This window comes from Lactuca sativa, chromosome 1 (assembly GCF_002870075.4).
Source record: "Lactuca sativa cultivar Salinas chromosome 1, Lsat_Salinas_v11, whole genome shotgun sequence".
Taxonomy (NCBI): domain Eukaryota; kingdom Viridiplantae; phylum Streptophyta; class Magnoliopsida; order Asterales; family Asteraceae; genus Lactuca; species Lactuca sativa.
This window is the reverse complement of record NC_056623.2, coordinates 230,838,852-230,856,580: the sequence shown is the minus strand read 5'-3', so window position 1 is coordinate 230,856,580 and position 17,729 is coordinate 230,838,852. Positions and strand designations below refer to the sequence as shown.

At 37.5% G+C, this 17,729-nt stretch overlaps 1 pseudogene; it reads left to right on the top strand.

Annotated features, from left to right (window-relative positions):
- The first annotated feature begins 15,540 nt into the window (after positions 1-15,540).
- On the top strand, positions 15,541-16,730 carry LOC111879334 (uncharacterized; annotated as a pseudogene).
- The last annotated feature ends 999 nt before the right edge of the window (positions 16,731-17,729 follow it).

Sequence of the window (17,729 nt, the reverse complement as noted above, 5' to 3'; positions counted from 1 at the left end):
CTCCAGGGTGAGGAACTCGGTCTGATGAACCCTTTGCTGAGTAGTTCGTTGAGTTGGCTGGATAACTCCTGCATTTCTGCTGGAGCTAAGCGATATGGAGACTTGGCTACGGGGGTAGCTCCAGGGATTAGGTCGATGCGAAACTCAACTTGACGTTCAGGAGGAATTCCCGGGAGCTCTTCAGGAAAGACGTCAGGAAAGTTGCAGACTTCGGGGATGCTCGCGAGGTCTTTAACTTCCTGTTTCTCGTTAATGACATGGGCTAGGAATGCTTGGCACTCCTTCCGCAGAAGCTTTTGAGCTTTGATGCAGGAAATGATACGAAGATTGGAGCTAAGCTTATCTCCATAGATCATGAGAGTCTGACCAGAGGGGAGGTTGAGATGGATGGCTTTTTCGTAACAAAGGATATCAGCATGATTGGTACTCAACCAATCCATGCCAATGATAACATCAAAGCTCTTTATGGAGAATAGCATAAGATCAATGGGAAAAGAATGGTCGTTCAAGGTAAGGATACAACCTATGAAGATATCGCTAGTGTTTTCTTTCTCACCATTAGCCATCTCGACGGTAAACATTTCGGTTAATGGTTGAGGATTATGTTTAAGGTTATGTTTGAATGAATGGCTAACAAAGCTTCTTTTAGCACCCGAATCGAAAAGGATACTAGTATAAGAGTTGTCGAGAAGGAACGTACCCGAAACAACGGTGGGATCGGTGACTGCCTCCTCCCGTCCCATAGCTAGGACTCTTCCAATGTTATCAGCTGTTGCCTTTTTGGGGCAGTTTCTGTTGAAATGCCCGAATTCTCCATAATTGTAGCAGGCTTGACCAAAACCTGCTCTGGAAGATTGATTGGCTTATTGCACTGGTGCTTTACCGAATCGAATCGTATGCCCCTTTTTACCACAGTTGGTGCATGACAGTTCACGGCAGGGGCCGGGGTTATGGTGGTATTTACACTTTTCACATTAGGGAAGGTTACTAGCATACCTACTAGTAGGTGTTTGAGCTGTGGATCCCACGGCAGAAGCAGCAGCAGCAGGGATAGTAGCAGCATGGACTGCTACAGTCTGTTGTTTCTTTGAGGATCCTTGAGAAGGATGACTCTTCTTTTTCTTCCAAAACTTTATTTTCTCACAACTCCTCTTGGTCGGTTCAGGAGTAGTGATTGCTTCTTCGTGGTCATCATTGTGGTCAATCAGAGTCTGGGCTAAGCTTTTGGTGTTGTCATATCTATTCGGCCTTGCAGCTAAGACATTTGCTTTGGTCGGTTGGGTCAGCCCCCAGATGAATCTCTCGATCTTTTTACTCTCCGGGGTAACCAATCCCGGACAGAGTAGCGCTAGGTCATGAATCTGTAAGTGTAGGCGGCGATATCATAACTCTTCATCTTTAGGTTCCAGAGTTCATGCTCCAGCTTTTGTATTTCGCCCCGAGGGCAGTACTCAGCTAGAAGAAGTTCCTTCGTGGCCTCCCAAACCATAGCATTAGCTACAGTTAGAGTTAAGGATTTGACTCGGCCATTCCACCAAGTCAAATCTTTATCGGTGAAGGTACAAGCGGCGAACTTCACCTTATCAGACTCCGAACAAGCACAGATTTCAAAGATAGATTCGATTTTCTCGAACCATCGGGTGAGGGAAATGACACCTCCAGTGCCATCGAAGGACGTGGGTTTCGCGTTCATGAAATCTTTATAGGAACACTCCTTTCGGTGTCCCTGGCTACCTTCCTGGTTTTGGGGCTAGGGACCACATCTTGAACCACCGGGGTTCATTTGAGACATGGCGGCTGCCACTGTGGCAGTAACAACTGCCTGGAACATCATAGGATCAAATTGAGGAGGAGGTGGTGGCGGAGGAGGATTGTTGTTCTTTGAGCTGGGTCTCTTTCTTGGAGGCATCTTGATCTATAAAGATCAGGAAAGAGAGGAAGGTAAGTCCTCCGAATTAAATCAAGAGATATGACAGATATTGAATTCTATTAAGCGATAAAGTAGGAATAAGTTATCAAAGCAGATAAATTATCGCTAAAAGAATGATCGAGGAGCAACGTGGGAATGAGGATTTCTATAACGAAGCTAGCTCTAGAAATACTCCCATAGTATTTCATGATTCGCTGCGACGACGGCTCATTGTTTTGGTATCGGGTAAGTTTTAGGCATGCTGAACACTACAGTCACTCCCAAGCACATGTTGGCCATGTCTCGAATGAATATAGTTGGCCAGGCTATATTGATCCTACACACGACTACATAACTGCCCAGGTTTAACCGCATCGTAGAACTCCCATTTACTTATGTTTTGTTCTACTTGTAGTTACGGATTTCGACAGTTAGGTATACTTATATACTTTTTAAAAATACTTATATTTTAAAGTATACCTTTAGTTCAGAGCACTTAGGCCCCTTAGTGTTTATAGTCTTATACCATGTAAGGTTTGGTATACTTAGTTCACTATAAACAAGGGCTCTGATACCTATCTGTCATACCCTGAAACCGAAGGCGGAATCGTTCCAGGGCGGAGGTGACTTCATGTTGAGTATCATAACCAATGTACATAGTAAGCAAAGTAAACAACCATTAAATTACATATGAAATTTACAATTGTTTGAAAACCAAGTGTTACAGGTGTTATACATATACATATATATATATATATATATATATATATACATATATATATATATATATATACATATATATATATATATATATATATATATATATATATATATATATATATATATATATGAACAAAAGTAAAGACGTGTCTTCTACGTACTCTGTCTTCGCATAAAAGGATCGCTAGTTACCTGTCTAATGCTAACCTGAGAATACAAGCAGTTTGAAAATCAGCATAAAGCTGGTGAGTTCATAAGCGGTTTTGTTTTCTAAAAAATGAACAAGTTTCCTTTCGGTTTCTGAGAAAGTTACGAATCCAAGAAAATCTCATATTTTCTTATATGTAAAGTTTGGTTATCTGTTTTGTTACACAAATCTGGTTATGAACAACTATTATCCTAGGAAAATCCCATATTTTCCTAAAAGTTGGTTACCGAACTGAAATGTAATGTAAAAGATGTATTCTGAAAACCTAGTTATCCTTGTGAAGTGTATTAGTTTTATCATGTATATAAAACTAATAAGTATAAAGTAAACTAGTTACTAACCCATTATTACTTAACAAGTAAATCTCTATTATCCAAATTGCAAGTTCCATATCCATACGATAGACTAGATATGGCAATAAGTAGTCCACATCACTTTATGACTTTCGTCACCCTTGAACCTTTCGGTTCGGCTGTAGCTAGCAGCCAGGTGTGGGGTAGTCAACCCCGTATAGATCTATACACTCAAGTCACGCTCCTTATCTAAGAGATTCTGGTTAAAGGGGCGGTCCTCCGCTCGTGTATCTCTGTGGAGTGTTTCCGAGGACGTGTCTCCAATTTATAGGAATAACAAATTTACTAGTAATAATACAGAAAAATCTGTTACAAACAGTGAATCCTCCACTCGCGTATCTCTGTGGAGTGTTACCGAGAGCAAATCAAACGTACCAATATGTTGCTTTTAACAATAAAGATATGGAACTAATCATTTGTGCAATATAAAACATAACAGTTTATAAAGAGTTTCACAAATAGTTTGAAAACTGACTGTACATGTTTAACGTTTGGTTAATACTGTTTTCCAATGCTAAAAGCATGTGAATATCAAACATTTTAAATGTAATAAATAGTTTAAGTACAAGATATTCTTGTACTTTTGATTGTATTCTCCCCTGAAAACATTCAAAAACACTAAAAAAGGGTAGGGGTATGAACTCACCAGACGAGAAAATGTATCGGTTTGGATGCTAAGTGTCGGTTCGAGGCTTGATAACGCGCGGGGTTCCTATGTAATATGAAATGATATACAAATGTATCTAATTATACTTTAAATCACTAATTAGATATGATTTTACACTCCAAGACGCGAAAACACTTCAAATCAAGTGTTTGGAGTGACCCGGGTGACATCTACGGACGTATAGGTCTTAGATAATGAGTTTGCTCTTTAAGAGTAAACTCCTTATGGAGTTTTCGGCCCTAAGACCATGGCCACATGAGTTTACGGCCGTGAACTCATGGTTGATGGGTTTTAAGGTGCTCAATGGTCAAATATCACTTGGGGAAAGTTGCTAGGATTTAATCTAAGGCATAGGAAGGAGTTAAACCATCAAAGGAACCATCAAAGGGAGTTTACGGATGTAAACTAGGAGTTTATGGCCGTAAGCTCCTATACCTTCCTTCTATTAATGATTTGGTGGCATTAGATCAATCACATGTGATTCAAACTAATTTTACAAGCCTTGGAATGGATTTAAGACATCATTTAGCCATGATATTGGAGTTTACGGCCTAGGAACCCATCCTTGGGGGGTTTACGGCCATAAGCTCCTACGGAGGCAGTTTTCATCATGTTTAAGGCCCCTAAATCGATTGTGGTTACTTCTAGACTTTAATCCAAGGCTTAGTTGGTGTTTAAATGGCATTTTAACACCTTATAAGGAGTTTACTGCCCATGATATGGAGTTTACGGCCCAAGCATGCTCTTGGGCAGTAAACTCATGTTTACTCCCCAAATGTTGAGTTCAAGGTGCTCCAAGTCCATTCCATTAAGTCTTTAAGTCATTTCTAAGCTCCAAATGTGAATTCGGAGGGTTTTTGGGCTCCAAAACCCAACTGATATGTGTTCACGGCCCATGAGTGTTCCAGGGCTGTAAACACATGTTTATGGTCCATTTTCATACTTTGAACACGGATTTGGAAGCTGAAAAGTTTCTACTACAAGTTAGGATGATTACCTTGATGATTTGGAGCTTGAATTTGGATGATTTTGGCCAAGAAATGAGTTGTAGACAGAGAGAGAGTAGTGAGAGAGGGTGAAAAAGCTTCAAATGAAGTCAATCGAGCTTTATATATGGTTCAAGTTTTGGACATGGTGGAATTCTACCCGATACTGATATTATATGATGCTTTTGGTCGCACCCGATAAAGTTGTCGTAACCCAATATGGTCGAAACTAAAATTTTTCTAATTGTTAATTTGGAATTTTTTTCTTAAGTTATTAACGTGTTTGAGCACCCATTAACTCATAATAAACAACTCAAATTTAATCACTTAATTTAATAACGAAACGGAAACAATTCGAAAATGACGAATTTTATTGACGGAACGGGTTACAATGACGGAAAGAATTTCAGGTTGTCACATATTTATGCAAAAGTAAACAAGTCAATGTGATTTGAAAAATATGTGTGTCATTTTTTAGCATTTGGTCAAACATTAGGGTCAAAAATGCAAATTGAAAACAACCAACATGTGATCACGTTGCAATTTGCAAACAGGTGAATTAATATGATTATATGAGCATCTTACAGTTAAGAAAAGAAAAGGAAACTAAGTATATGAACTTTTGATTTGAGGAGTGCCGATTTTAATTACAAAATTTGACAAACAGGTACCTCTTGAGTTTGTCTACTTACAATCGATTCATTCAATCACATCACGAATACCAATCGATTCATTACAAACTGCGTTGGAATGAAATATTATTAATACCTGTTGAGTGTTGTCGTTTGAGAACGAGATGGATTCGGGAGGGCAACGTCGACTGCCGACCGTAGTATACTCAATTGATACATCCACTCGATTCAGAAATCCTTTGTTACGTACTTACGTCGATCGTCAATTGGAAATCATGGATTAATTATCGTCGCCCTAGATGGTAAATGGGTAAATCTAGAACATAAGGAGTGAAAAATAAGGGTATATGCATTGAGGGTATTGACGGTGACCCATTTACCATCGTAATTGGTCACCGTCAATGCATTAAGGGTATTGAGTTGTGGGTTTCACTTAGTACATAGTGACACGAGACTAAGATCATAAACACAGATTTTTGTATAACCATAAACCTCGGTGGTAAGTGCTGAGAGTCTCAAGGGTTACATTAGTGAGATGAAGTGTAATGGAGAAATATTATAGAGGTAGTTTAAGAAGCGAATGTACCTCTGCTATAAAAGGACCAAGAAGAAAAATCTAAAATCAATATGAGAAGATTAAGGTAGCTCACGATTAGAGTGAACGTAACAGCCTAGTTTGGGAAAACATGATTTGTATATATCACATTATTAAGGCTTCACTCAAATCTGTTGAGGCTTTGGTCAACATGCAGCAGCATGCATCTAGGGACACTTAACTAATTTATAGAAAAGGAGGTATACTTGCTTGAGATTTACCATCTAGAGTAGCATTTATACAAAGAAAAGCATGAGAAAAATGAAATAAAAGAAAAATTATTTTTGTATTTTGTGAAAAAAAAATTAATGAAACAAAAACAAAAATATTTTTGGATTTTATGAAAAGAAAAAAATGAAAAGAAAAACATAAAAATGAGTATGGAGAAGAGTATACAAACGAATACAACCGAAATCCCTTTTAATGAAAAAGAAGTGAAAAAGTTCAGAAGGACCGAACCCGAAATAGACCGAGCGTTCGGTTCATTTCGGTTCTCGGGTGAACTGAACGCGAAATAGACCGAGCGTTCACTCTATTTCGCTTCTTACCTTTAATGAAGTGAAGGCGATTATGGTACGGATTCTGCTTCCATCATTCCTAGTCCTTGTAAGATCTTGTTGAAACTTGCTTCTGGTAAAGCCTTAGTGAATATATTTGTCAGTTGATCAGTGGTTCTAACGAAATGAATTTCTACATTACCATCTTCCACATGATCTTTGATGAAGTGATGCTGCAATGCTATGTGCTTTGTCTTTGAGTGTTGCACTGGGTTATGACAAATCCTAATTGAACTTTCAGAGTCGTAATATAGTGGGATTTTCTTCATGTTCAGCCCATAATCCCTAAGTTGACTATGTATCCAAACAACCTGAGATGTGCATGAGGCGCCGGCTATGTATTCAGCTTCATCCGCGGAGAGAGAAACACAGGTTTGTTTCTTTTATTGCCAGCTAACCAATTTACCATCAAGAAATTGGCATCCTCCAGTAGTGCTTTTTATGATCCAATCCACAACGACCTAAGTCAGCATCTGAGAATGCTTGGACAAAGAAACCTGTGTTGGCTGGATACCGTAGGCCGAGAGAGGAAGTTCGCTTCAGATAGCGAAAGATGTTTTTCACAGCTAGCATGTGAGGTTCGCATGGGTTAGCTTGGAATCGAGAACAATAGCAGACTGAGAACATGATGTCTAGCCTGCTGGTTGTGAGATACATCAGTGACCCAATCATATGACGATAAAGCGTCATGTCAGCAGCTGGCTTTTCCAAAGATGGTGTAAGCTTAGTCCCAAAAGCCATAGGAACTTTCACTTTGGAGTCTCCAATCATGCCAAACTTGGCAAGAAATATATTTGTATATGCCTCCTTATTGATAAAAATGCCTTCGGGTCCCTATCTAATATTTAAGTCAAGGAAAAAGTTAATTGGACCCATTGAGCTCATCTCAAGTTTAGTTTCCATCAACTTTCCGAATTCAGCTGTTTAGCTAGGATTCATGGAGCCGAAGATGATGTCATCAACATAAATTTGGACTATCATAATGTGGTTACCTTCTCTATTACGAAAGAAGGTTGGGTCAACCAACCCTTGTTTAAATTTGGACATTTTTAATAATCGAGTGAGAGTTTCATACCATGCTCTGGGAGCCTGCTCAGGCCATATACTGCTTTGTCTAGAATGTAGAAATGATCTGGATGCTTCTCGTTCACGAAGCCTCGCAGTTGCTCAACGTACACAGTTTCTTCAAGTTCTCTATTGAGAAAGGCACACTTTACGTCCATTTGATAGACTTCAAAGTTTTTGTGTGCAGCATATGCAAGGAAGATTCAAATCGAATCTAATCTTGCAACTGGAGCGAAGGTCTCTTCATAATCTATACCTTCTTCTTAGTAGTATCCTTTTATGACAGACCGGGCCTTGTTACGAATCACATTCCCTTCCTTATCCATGTTATTTCTCAATACCCATTTGAGACCGAAAACCGAAGCATCCTTTGGAGTTGGAATTAGATGCCATACTTTGTTTCTTTCAAACTCGTTCAGCTCGTCTTGTATGGCTTGAACCCAATCAGAATGGTCAAGAGTTGAATTCACGGTCTTCAGTTGAACTTTGGAGACAAAAGAGTTGAACATGCAAAATTCTACTTGAGAGAATAGTGCAGCTTGTTTCGCTTTGATTTGTGATCGAGTTAATACCTTTTCTGTAGATTCCCCAATGATTTGACTTTGAGTATGGTCTTTGGTCCATTTAATGAGAGGAGGGCAATTTGGATCACAAGAGGGATCCAGTTCTGCATTGACTTCTTCTTCCAATTCTGATTGTGTATCATCATCATTGACATTTGTATTCCCCCCCTTGAATGATGACTCTATTGCAATTTCTGGATCAGAACGTTCCCCTTCGTTTGGACTTTCGGTTGAGCTAGATGATTGAGACGATGAGTTTTCCCCCTGAATTGATGAATTCTGATCATTTGGAAGTGACAAACCCTCCCCCTGGATATAAGAACAGTCACCATAAGGTTCGCTTGAGTCAGGCCTTTCGCTTGCCTTTGGTTGTTTAGTTGCCATCTTCTGTGCAGCATCGTCAATAATTTGCTTCAAACTGTCGACTTTGTTATCTTCAGCCTTGGATTCAGAATCGATAGCTTTTTCAGGTTCATCAAAGAGAAGAATATATTGCTCAAAAAGATTTGAGATAGGCACAGTGACTTGACTAGACTTTGGAAAGATTTCCTGCATTGCACCTTCAGGCGTCTTCAACTTCTTGACATAATTGTCATCAAAAGTGACATAGTTTGTCTCTTCATTCTTCTTTGAGCTTTTATTCAGAACTCTATACGCCTTAGGGTGCAAGGAGTAGCCCAAAAAGATCCCTTCATCAGCCTTAGCATCAAACTTGTTTCAATTCTCCTTTGAATTGAAGATGAAGCATCTTGAACCGAACACGTGAAAGAACTTCGCATTAGGCTTGCGGTTGTTCAAGTTCTCGTAAGGAGTGATAGAGAATCGCTTGTTTAGATACGATCTATTCTGAGTGTAACATGCAGCAAGAATAGCATCAGCCCAGAAATATAAAGGCAAGGAAGCGAAGCTTAGCATAGTTCGAGCCGCTTCGCGCAGAGATCGGTTTCGCCTTTCGACGATTCCATTATGCTGTGGAGTATATGGAGCACAGAAATTGTGAGTTGTTCCCTTCTCAGCCATAAAATCTTTGAAATCCTTGTTTTTGAATTCCAAGCTATTGTCGCTTCTTACGTTATGAACCACTTTTCGCAGTTGAACCTCTACTTTGTTTATGAAGAGCTTGAGCTTAGGAGTTGCCTCTAATTTTTTTCTTCAAGAAAAATACCCATGTGTAGCGAGAGAAGTCGTCAACTTTGACAAGAATGTACTTGTTCCCACCAATGTTTTCAATACAGAAGGCACCACATAGATCGATATGTAACAGCTCCAATGGTACTATCACCTTTGTGTTGATAATAGAAGGATGACTTTGTCGACTTTGCTTTCCAATTTCACAAGCTGCACATAAATGTTCTTTGTCAAATTTGAGAATTGGAAGACCTCTAACATGATCTCCCAGTACCAGCTTGCTGATATCTTTGATAATGAGATGAGAGAGCCTTCGATGCCATAACCAACTTTCGTCTGAGTGTGCCTTTGTTAGCAAGCAAACTGCTGGTTTCCCTCGAATTGGATTGAGATTTAAAGGGTACATTTCCTCCTTTCGCTTCGACTTCTGCAGTATGTTATTTGACTTCTTTTCAATAATCTATGAGCTTTCATCATCAAATGAGAACTTCGATCCGGTTCCAACTACTAGTTGTGATATACTGATGAGGCTGTGCTACAATCCTTCAACGTATGCGACCTTTCTGATTGAGAAATCACTATTTGTAATCATTCCATAGCCTTTGATAGTTCCAAACGAATTGTTGCCATAATTCACTGTTCCACCATCCTTGAGAGACCGAAACTCCCTCAGTTCTTCCCTTTGTCCTGTCATGTGACATGAGCAGCCATTATCAATGTATCATTCTTCGTCAAACTACTCGTCACATATAACCTGCAAAATATCAAGCAAATTTAGGAACCCAAAGTTTCTTGGGTCCTTGTGAGCCTTTCACAAGACAGGTAATAGTAAGAGAAACATCAACCATATAAGTTCTTTTTATTAGAGTTGTTTCATCTTTTCTTTTTATTGTAAAAACTTTGATTTTGTTTGACTTAGATTCATTTGATTTAGATGTAGGATTTGAAATTTTGACGTCTGCATGCTTTGGATCTCTTTTGGGCATTTGTTGTCTTCTGGAAAGAGTTTTCCTTTCCCCTTTGATTCTTTTGAAGAATAAGAATTAGAATGAGAATGAGAAGAATAAGGTTTGGAAGCAATATTAGATCGTCGATCATTGCTCTTCCTTGGTTGAGAATGGAAACATTCTTCCCTTCGGTTCTTCTGATTGAACCTGGTACAGAACCCATCCTTTATACCTGCCGAGGACCGAAACCCTCCTTTCGGTTGCTCTAATGCGGAGGACCGAAGCTTTCCTTTAAGTTGAACCCATCCTTTATACCTACCGAGGACCGAAACCCTCCTTTCGGTTGCTCTCATGCCGAGGAACGAAGCTTTCCTTTAAGTTGCTTGTTGGTTCGCCTCGTGACTTACGTGTCTTTTCATACCTTACGTAATGAGGATTCTAAGATCGCCAAACCTGTTTTCTTTCTGAGAGATTCTTCTTATATCTCAGATTACGTTGGTGTTTTCGTTCTGCCACCTGTTTTGGATTTTTATGAATATTGGTCTTTTTCTTCGGTAATCGAGCATGGCTTTCACTCTTTGATGAACACGTCTCACTGGACGTTACCACTTGTTCGCCCGAAGATGTTTTGGTACCACTTGTGCTTGGTAAATCATATCTTGTAGGTTCATTAAGTGGTTCTGGCACATACCTACCCTTCACTCTCCTTGAGGTTTTCTGAGATAGGCCTTTTGTTTCATCGACATTATCTATTGGTGCTGACCAGAAGAACTCCTCACATCCATTTGCATTATCTTCTTCTACCATTGCTGTTAGTTCTGCTGTTTGTTGAGGTGTAAATCCCTAAACTGTGTAGACTTCATTTGGAGTGGTTTGAACCTTTTGATATACAACAACTTTTTCCTTGAGGATTTTGGTTTTGTCTGTCGATGAGCGAGCGAACTCAACGGAGTTTTTAGAGATCAGATTTTTATTAGGTTTGGGTTCACTTTTGACAAATTCAGAACAATCCACCACGTCCTCTACATAGATTTCACTCATGTCATCACCCTCATTAAGTTCAGATGCACTTTCAACATTAATTTTATTTTCTGAACTTAATTTGGCATTCAACGAGTCAAATTTCTATACAGTTTCGGTTCTTAGTTTCAATTTATCATTTTCATCTAACAGATTTTTGAGCATGTCCTTATGGTCTTTTGACTTTATGTAGGACTCTATTTTGTCAAGACCAATTTTGTAGGCAGGAGAGATTTCGTCAGAAGATACAACATTTTCACAGTTGTAAGCTTCGACATCGACTTCATCCTCCTTTAACTCAAGGAAGGGTAAAATCATGCGATGTATCTTCTTTCCTATTTCACAATCGAGATGTAACTGAGTGATATTAAAATATAGTCTTTTCACAATCAAACAAAAAATGTTTCGTTGTTTTAAAAGCTTAAGATTATGTCGTTGCAAATAGATTGACTCATCCCTAGACCTAATTAATTCTTTCTCCTTCTGCTTAATCCATATCCTCCACTCCTCACGCTTCGATGATATCCTGCTCATTTGATCAGTCATGTTAGAGTTTGTGAAACGAGTTTGGGTAAGACTACTACTTAAACTAGAAAATTTAGATTTTAAGCTATTCAGTTCCTTTTCATAGTTAGTAATAGGGATTTTCAGAGAAGTAAGAAAATTTTATACTTTCTTGATCAACTCATCACATTCGTTGATCTGTGCACTGACAGGTTTCGCAGCGAAACACCTGTCCTCTCACTCCTTCTCATCTTCCAACCCATCATCTGTTGTGCATCCTCGCATCTGTGATACACCATCTGTCACCATCAAACATCTTCCCACAACATTTTCTTCTTTCACCAGCATAGCTTGGCAATGAGTCGGCTTTCTCACTTCTTCGTCCTCTGAATCTGTGGACCACACCTGTACTCCACCAAATTCATCATTATCACCTGTAACCTGTACAATCAAATAATTCATGGTGTTATTGTTAGCTGCTGATTTCCTTTTCTTGATCTCCTCCAATCGTCTCAAGAGGTTCGCTTCCTCATCTTCTTCATCAACCTTTTCAAACTTTTTCTTCAGCATGCAGTCTTTGGCAAAGTGATTCTTGCCTCCACAATAATGGCAATCAAAACCTGAATCACCACCAATCTTCGTCTCCTTCTTGGATTCTTCTGACGTTGAACCCATCTTCGGTTCCTCCTTCACCTTTTCGGAACTATAACTTCCCTGCCAGTTTTGGTTCTTGTTGGATGGGAACTTTCTTTTGATAAATATTCTTGGATTAGAAACCATTAGGGCATACTCTTCACCAGTCAGATCACAGTTAGCAAGATCCAATTCTTTTTCTTCTTCAACAGCACCATTTCCTTTTGAAATAAGAGGTAACAACCCCAAACTAGAAACCACGTTCGTTTCCTTTGACACCGCACTTTCATGGGACTTCATAATTCCCACTAGTTTCGCCATAGAGTATGATTTGAACTGCTCGTGTGCCTTCACTGTGGACACAACTGCCATCCATTCGGGTCTAAGACGTTCATGAAGGTGACCTTCTGCTCAATAGCCTTCCTTTCGATCCCATGCTTTATCATCTTACTGAGAAGATGATTAAACCGATCAAAGGCCTGAATGAGTTTCTCTTCGGGCTTCTATTTTAAATCACCGAATTCCGAAAGCAACAAGGTTTGAATTGAATGTTCCAGATCTTCATCAGTAGAATATAATTCTTTTAACGTATCCCATATCTCTTTTGTTGTAGCACATGAACTCACCAAACGAAACGTGTCCGATTGTATAGCAAACCTAATCATTCTTAAGGCTCTGATGTTGCACTGAAACTTCTCTTTGTCGTCTTGAGGAATATCTTTCACATCATTCATGAGACGATATTACTCTTTTTGAGTGTTGACAATCTTTGAAGTCCTTGAATGAGCAAACGGACCAATGATGATTGCTTCCCAGATCAAGTACCCATTATCCTCTGAGCCGATTACATAATCTTCGAAGTGGTGCGTCCATACTTCATAGTCCTGAGTGTATAAGATTGGAATTGTTGTTGTTGATCCAATATTGTTGGATATGTTGATTGGATTGGATTGAGAATCGTCCATAGACATTGTGACGTTTGATCGATAACCTGTTTAAGATTAGACTTGTAATTTATCGTTACGGCAAGATCGACAATTAATGAGATACGCCAATTTGGAATGACGGCTCAATTAATATCAGTCAATGCGGAAAAACCCTAATAATTTCTTCAACTGAAGAGATGTGTATGAATTACACAGCCTCCTGCTTTGATACCAATTAAAGAGAATAAATCTCTAGATCGTTTAGATCTTTCACAGGTATTTTAAAAAAGAACTAACACTTCAATCACAATACGAATAAGAACACAATATGGAATCAATATGAAGCTTGTGATTCAAATGTAGTCACGCCTCAGCAGAGCTCGATAAGGAACTTCCACTGTAGAGGCGAGCTAGGGTTTACAATAATTTGATAAGAAAATAATTAAAAGCGTTTTCGACTAAGGATGCATGCATGCACCTTAAATACTAAAACCCTAGAATAAAATAATGCACGGTTGGACAGGCCCAAACCGGCTACAAAACTGGGCTAAGGATCGAGCCCATGACACAACACTATACGACCCAAAACTAATTATATATTTCATCCGTTTATGCTCAAATTTTGTTAGAAATCTTACTCCTTGATAAAAGCATGTATAAGAATATAATGGGAATTTACTCCCTGTAGCAAATTTACCTCTCGTAACATGTTCTATCTTTAATTTCTCATAGGACTCTAAGATCTCTCCTAAGGAAGGAAGACTCAAAAATTCTACCAAAGGTTTTTTATCCTACTTTTTTTACATTAATCGTTGTCTTACGTAAGAAGTGCAACCTTTTTTTATTAGTTTCTTAGTAGTTAAAAGATGTTTCCTGACCAATCTGCAAATTATTTAGGTTATTCATGTAATGTAACAATCCTAAAGTTTTTAAAAATGGATAGACTTAGATAACATCTTGTAATACTTTTCAACAAGCAAATCACAAATTATTTGTTCACAATATCTCAAGAAGTAAGTGAAAGCCTCGAAGATTGTTAATCCCTTAAAATTTAATATATATATATATATATATATATATATATATATATATATATATATATATATATATATATATATATATATATATATGAAGTCATAGTTGTTTCGATATGTTGATATGTAAAATATATGTTTCAATATATGTGATATTTAGAGACTACACTAGTCTTATTCTGTCCCAAGTGCAGGAAATAGCAATGTACTTTGTTGTTTCTTACATTTAAGCTCCTTTACCAAAAATAAGTAGAAGTAAGATGCTATTTCATGCATTTAGGCTTTTTTTTGTAAAATTGCAAGAATTAGCAGCAAAATTTAATTGATTTGACTTAAAAAAACATAACTTGTTTTTATTACACAAGTCCCTTTATGTCCCCAAGTACCAAAAATTGCAATGTACTTTGCTATTTCTTGCATATAAGTTTCCTTTACCATAAGTAGAAAGTATGTTGCGATTTCTTGTTTTTACCATCGTGTACTTTATAATTCTTGCATTTAAGCCTATTTCACAATTATTGTCCTAATTTTATTTGGTTTTTGGGTTTACAGTGGCCATTACATTCTTGACTTTTGTTAGACAACATTTTGGATGTTAACTTAATTCTCTTGTTATTTAATGAAACAGGTGGCTAGTCATCTGGTAGCTGGCAGGGATGAAATGAGTGCTTTAGAATCTTCTTAACCCGATCCTACTGGTTTCCATGATCAGGTAATGCCAAATAGCAACACACTTCCCTTTTGTTGTTCATTATAGTCTAATATGACGTCAATGGTTTAAACCATCTGGTAGTTAATACAAGTCTAGAAGGATTATTTAGTAATTTCATCTGAGATATTGGATATAATCGAAACTTTAGACATAATCTATTCATGTGTTGCATCTACACTTTATTCAAGTTGATGATAAAGTTTGCAGGTGTTGATTGATTTAATAATAGAAGAAGTGAAGGCCAAACATCCAAGAGTTACATACGCTGACCTCTATTATGTGATTAATTAATTGTTTAAATACCTACTTGATTACATGCTAATAGCTTTAATTTAGTGGTTACATCATTCTTAACCATTATGCTGATTTGCTGATATTTAATTTGTCTACAAAGGTGTTGAAGGAGAATCAACTCAATGAGATGATATTCAAAGAAAACTCGGGAACTTACCTCCCAAACTCCCTGCCTTCAAATCCGATCCTTTCACTCTTGCAGAAGGCGAAGATTCTAAACTTAAAACCGTATTTCAGGTCGATAACAGGACAGAAGAAGAACTCAAAGATTTAGAAGATGATCTTGATAACAATTGTTTCCTCGAAGAATACAGGTACTTCCTACTCCCTCAATCCTAATCTCATTTTATGAGGGCATTAAACTTCATGTGATATTTTCATGGTTTTATTTTCTTTTATGTTCTTGAAGGAGAAAGAGGTTAGCAGAGATGAAGCAAACAGTGAAAGTTGCAAAGTTTTGGTTAGTTATTCCCATTTTAGGATCCGATTTTGTGTGTGAGGTTTCACAAGCTACATCTGATGTGTGGGTGGTTGTTAATCTATACAAAGATGGGTAATCACTAATTCACTACTATCTTGTTTCTTATTGATTAGCAATTGATTTTGATTATATGGTTGTTAATGGAAACTTGTGATTGAATAGGTACCCAAAGTGTGGAGTTCTAATGCAGTGTATGGAAGAAGTGCCAATAATGTATTCAGCTACCAAATTTGTCAAGATTATATCAACTGATTGCATTCCTAATTATCCAGATTGTAATATTCCCACTATGTTGGTGTATAATAATGGTGTAGTGAAGGCAAACTATGTTAGGTTGCATACTTTTGGTAGCAGATGCACTCCAGGAGGTGTTGCTATGATTTTATGCCACTCAGATTCTATTCTTCATGATGGACTCAATGGCAAAGCTTCTAGAGAAGCTGTTCCTGAAGCAGTAAGGAAAAGGTTTATAGAGATGCACTCCAGAAGGCGTTGTTTTCTTAATGTTTTATGTTAAAGTATATATGTTTTATGTTAAAGTATAATAGGTTTTGTTTAGTAACATGATTTGAGACATCAATGTCCTTCAAAAATATGGATGATGGCCGAGACTTACTTTTGTTCTTTTTTATTTTTAATATGTGCAGCATAGGGAGACATCAATGTCCTTCAAAACTATGGATAATGGCCTAGTCTTACTCTATACAGTAAGTACTAAAGAAATAGCAATGCACTTTCATTCATTTGTTTCATATTCTTTTCACAGTTCTCTAGCGATATTTTCCTTGTGTCATAGAATGATTGGATCCTATCTTGTTTTTTGTTATTTATACACAATTTGTTTCTTAACTCGGTGGTGGTGAAGTTCAACACCATGGTGAGGTTGCAAGGCTTAAAGATGCGATGAAGATTGTCAAAGGATACATTACTCACGAGTTCCTTTTAATGTTGTACATGTCTTGTTTTCTTATAATAAATATTATGCAATATTAGCAATGTATTACATTTACTTACTATTGGAATGATAATTTCTATTTAACATATTAGTGAAATGAATTATCTTTCTTATTTATTGTATTTTATTTTGTATTATAATACTTTTAATGTGTTATTGAATTTGGAAATTACTAAATCTATCAAAATATATAATTTTTAAAACATTTAAAATTATGACACGCAAAAATATGTGTCGTCTTTCTTTATGATAGGGGTTTTAACGACAGGGTCTTTCTTGACACGCAATGTGTGTCGTAAACGTGCGTCGTAAATTCGTGTCGTAACTGCGCATTGTAAATTGATGACGCGCAAAAGTGTATCGTCTCTCTTTATGAGAGGGTCTTCCTTGACACACATTTGCGCGTCGTAAAAAGTTGTTTTTCTAGTAGTGTTATTTCAATTCTATACGGGTAAAAACGGCTATGTATAAATCTTATTTCAATTCTATACGAGTATGTATTATAGGTATGGTTTTCTACTTAATGACTAATTAGTATACCTACAAGTTCCTTGTACTTATAGTATAAGTGTTCGGGAAACTTGTACTTAACATTCATACTTGTATATCGACAAAGTATAACGCTTGTAAAGTTGTGCTACCATGAGTCCGTAACTGCGGCTGTATGACTAGTTTCAAACCTCTGCTTGATGCTACAAGTTTTGCATTTTAAGATAAGTTCCACGCTTCATCAAAGTCGGAACAATAAACAAATAAAAGGACAGTTCATCACTCGCTTAAGTTTGGTTGTAGCAAGAAACCACCGATGGGGTTGTCAACCCGTATCTTATTCATACACGA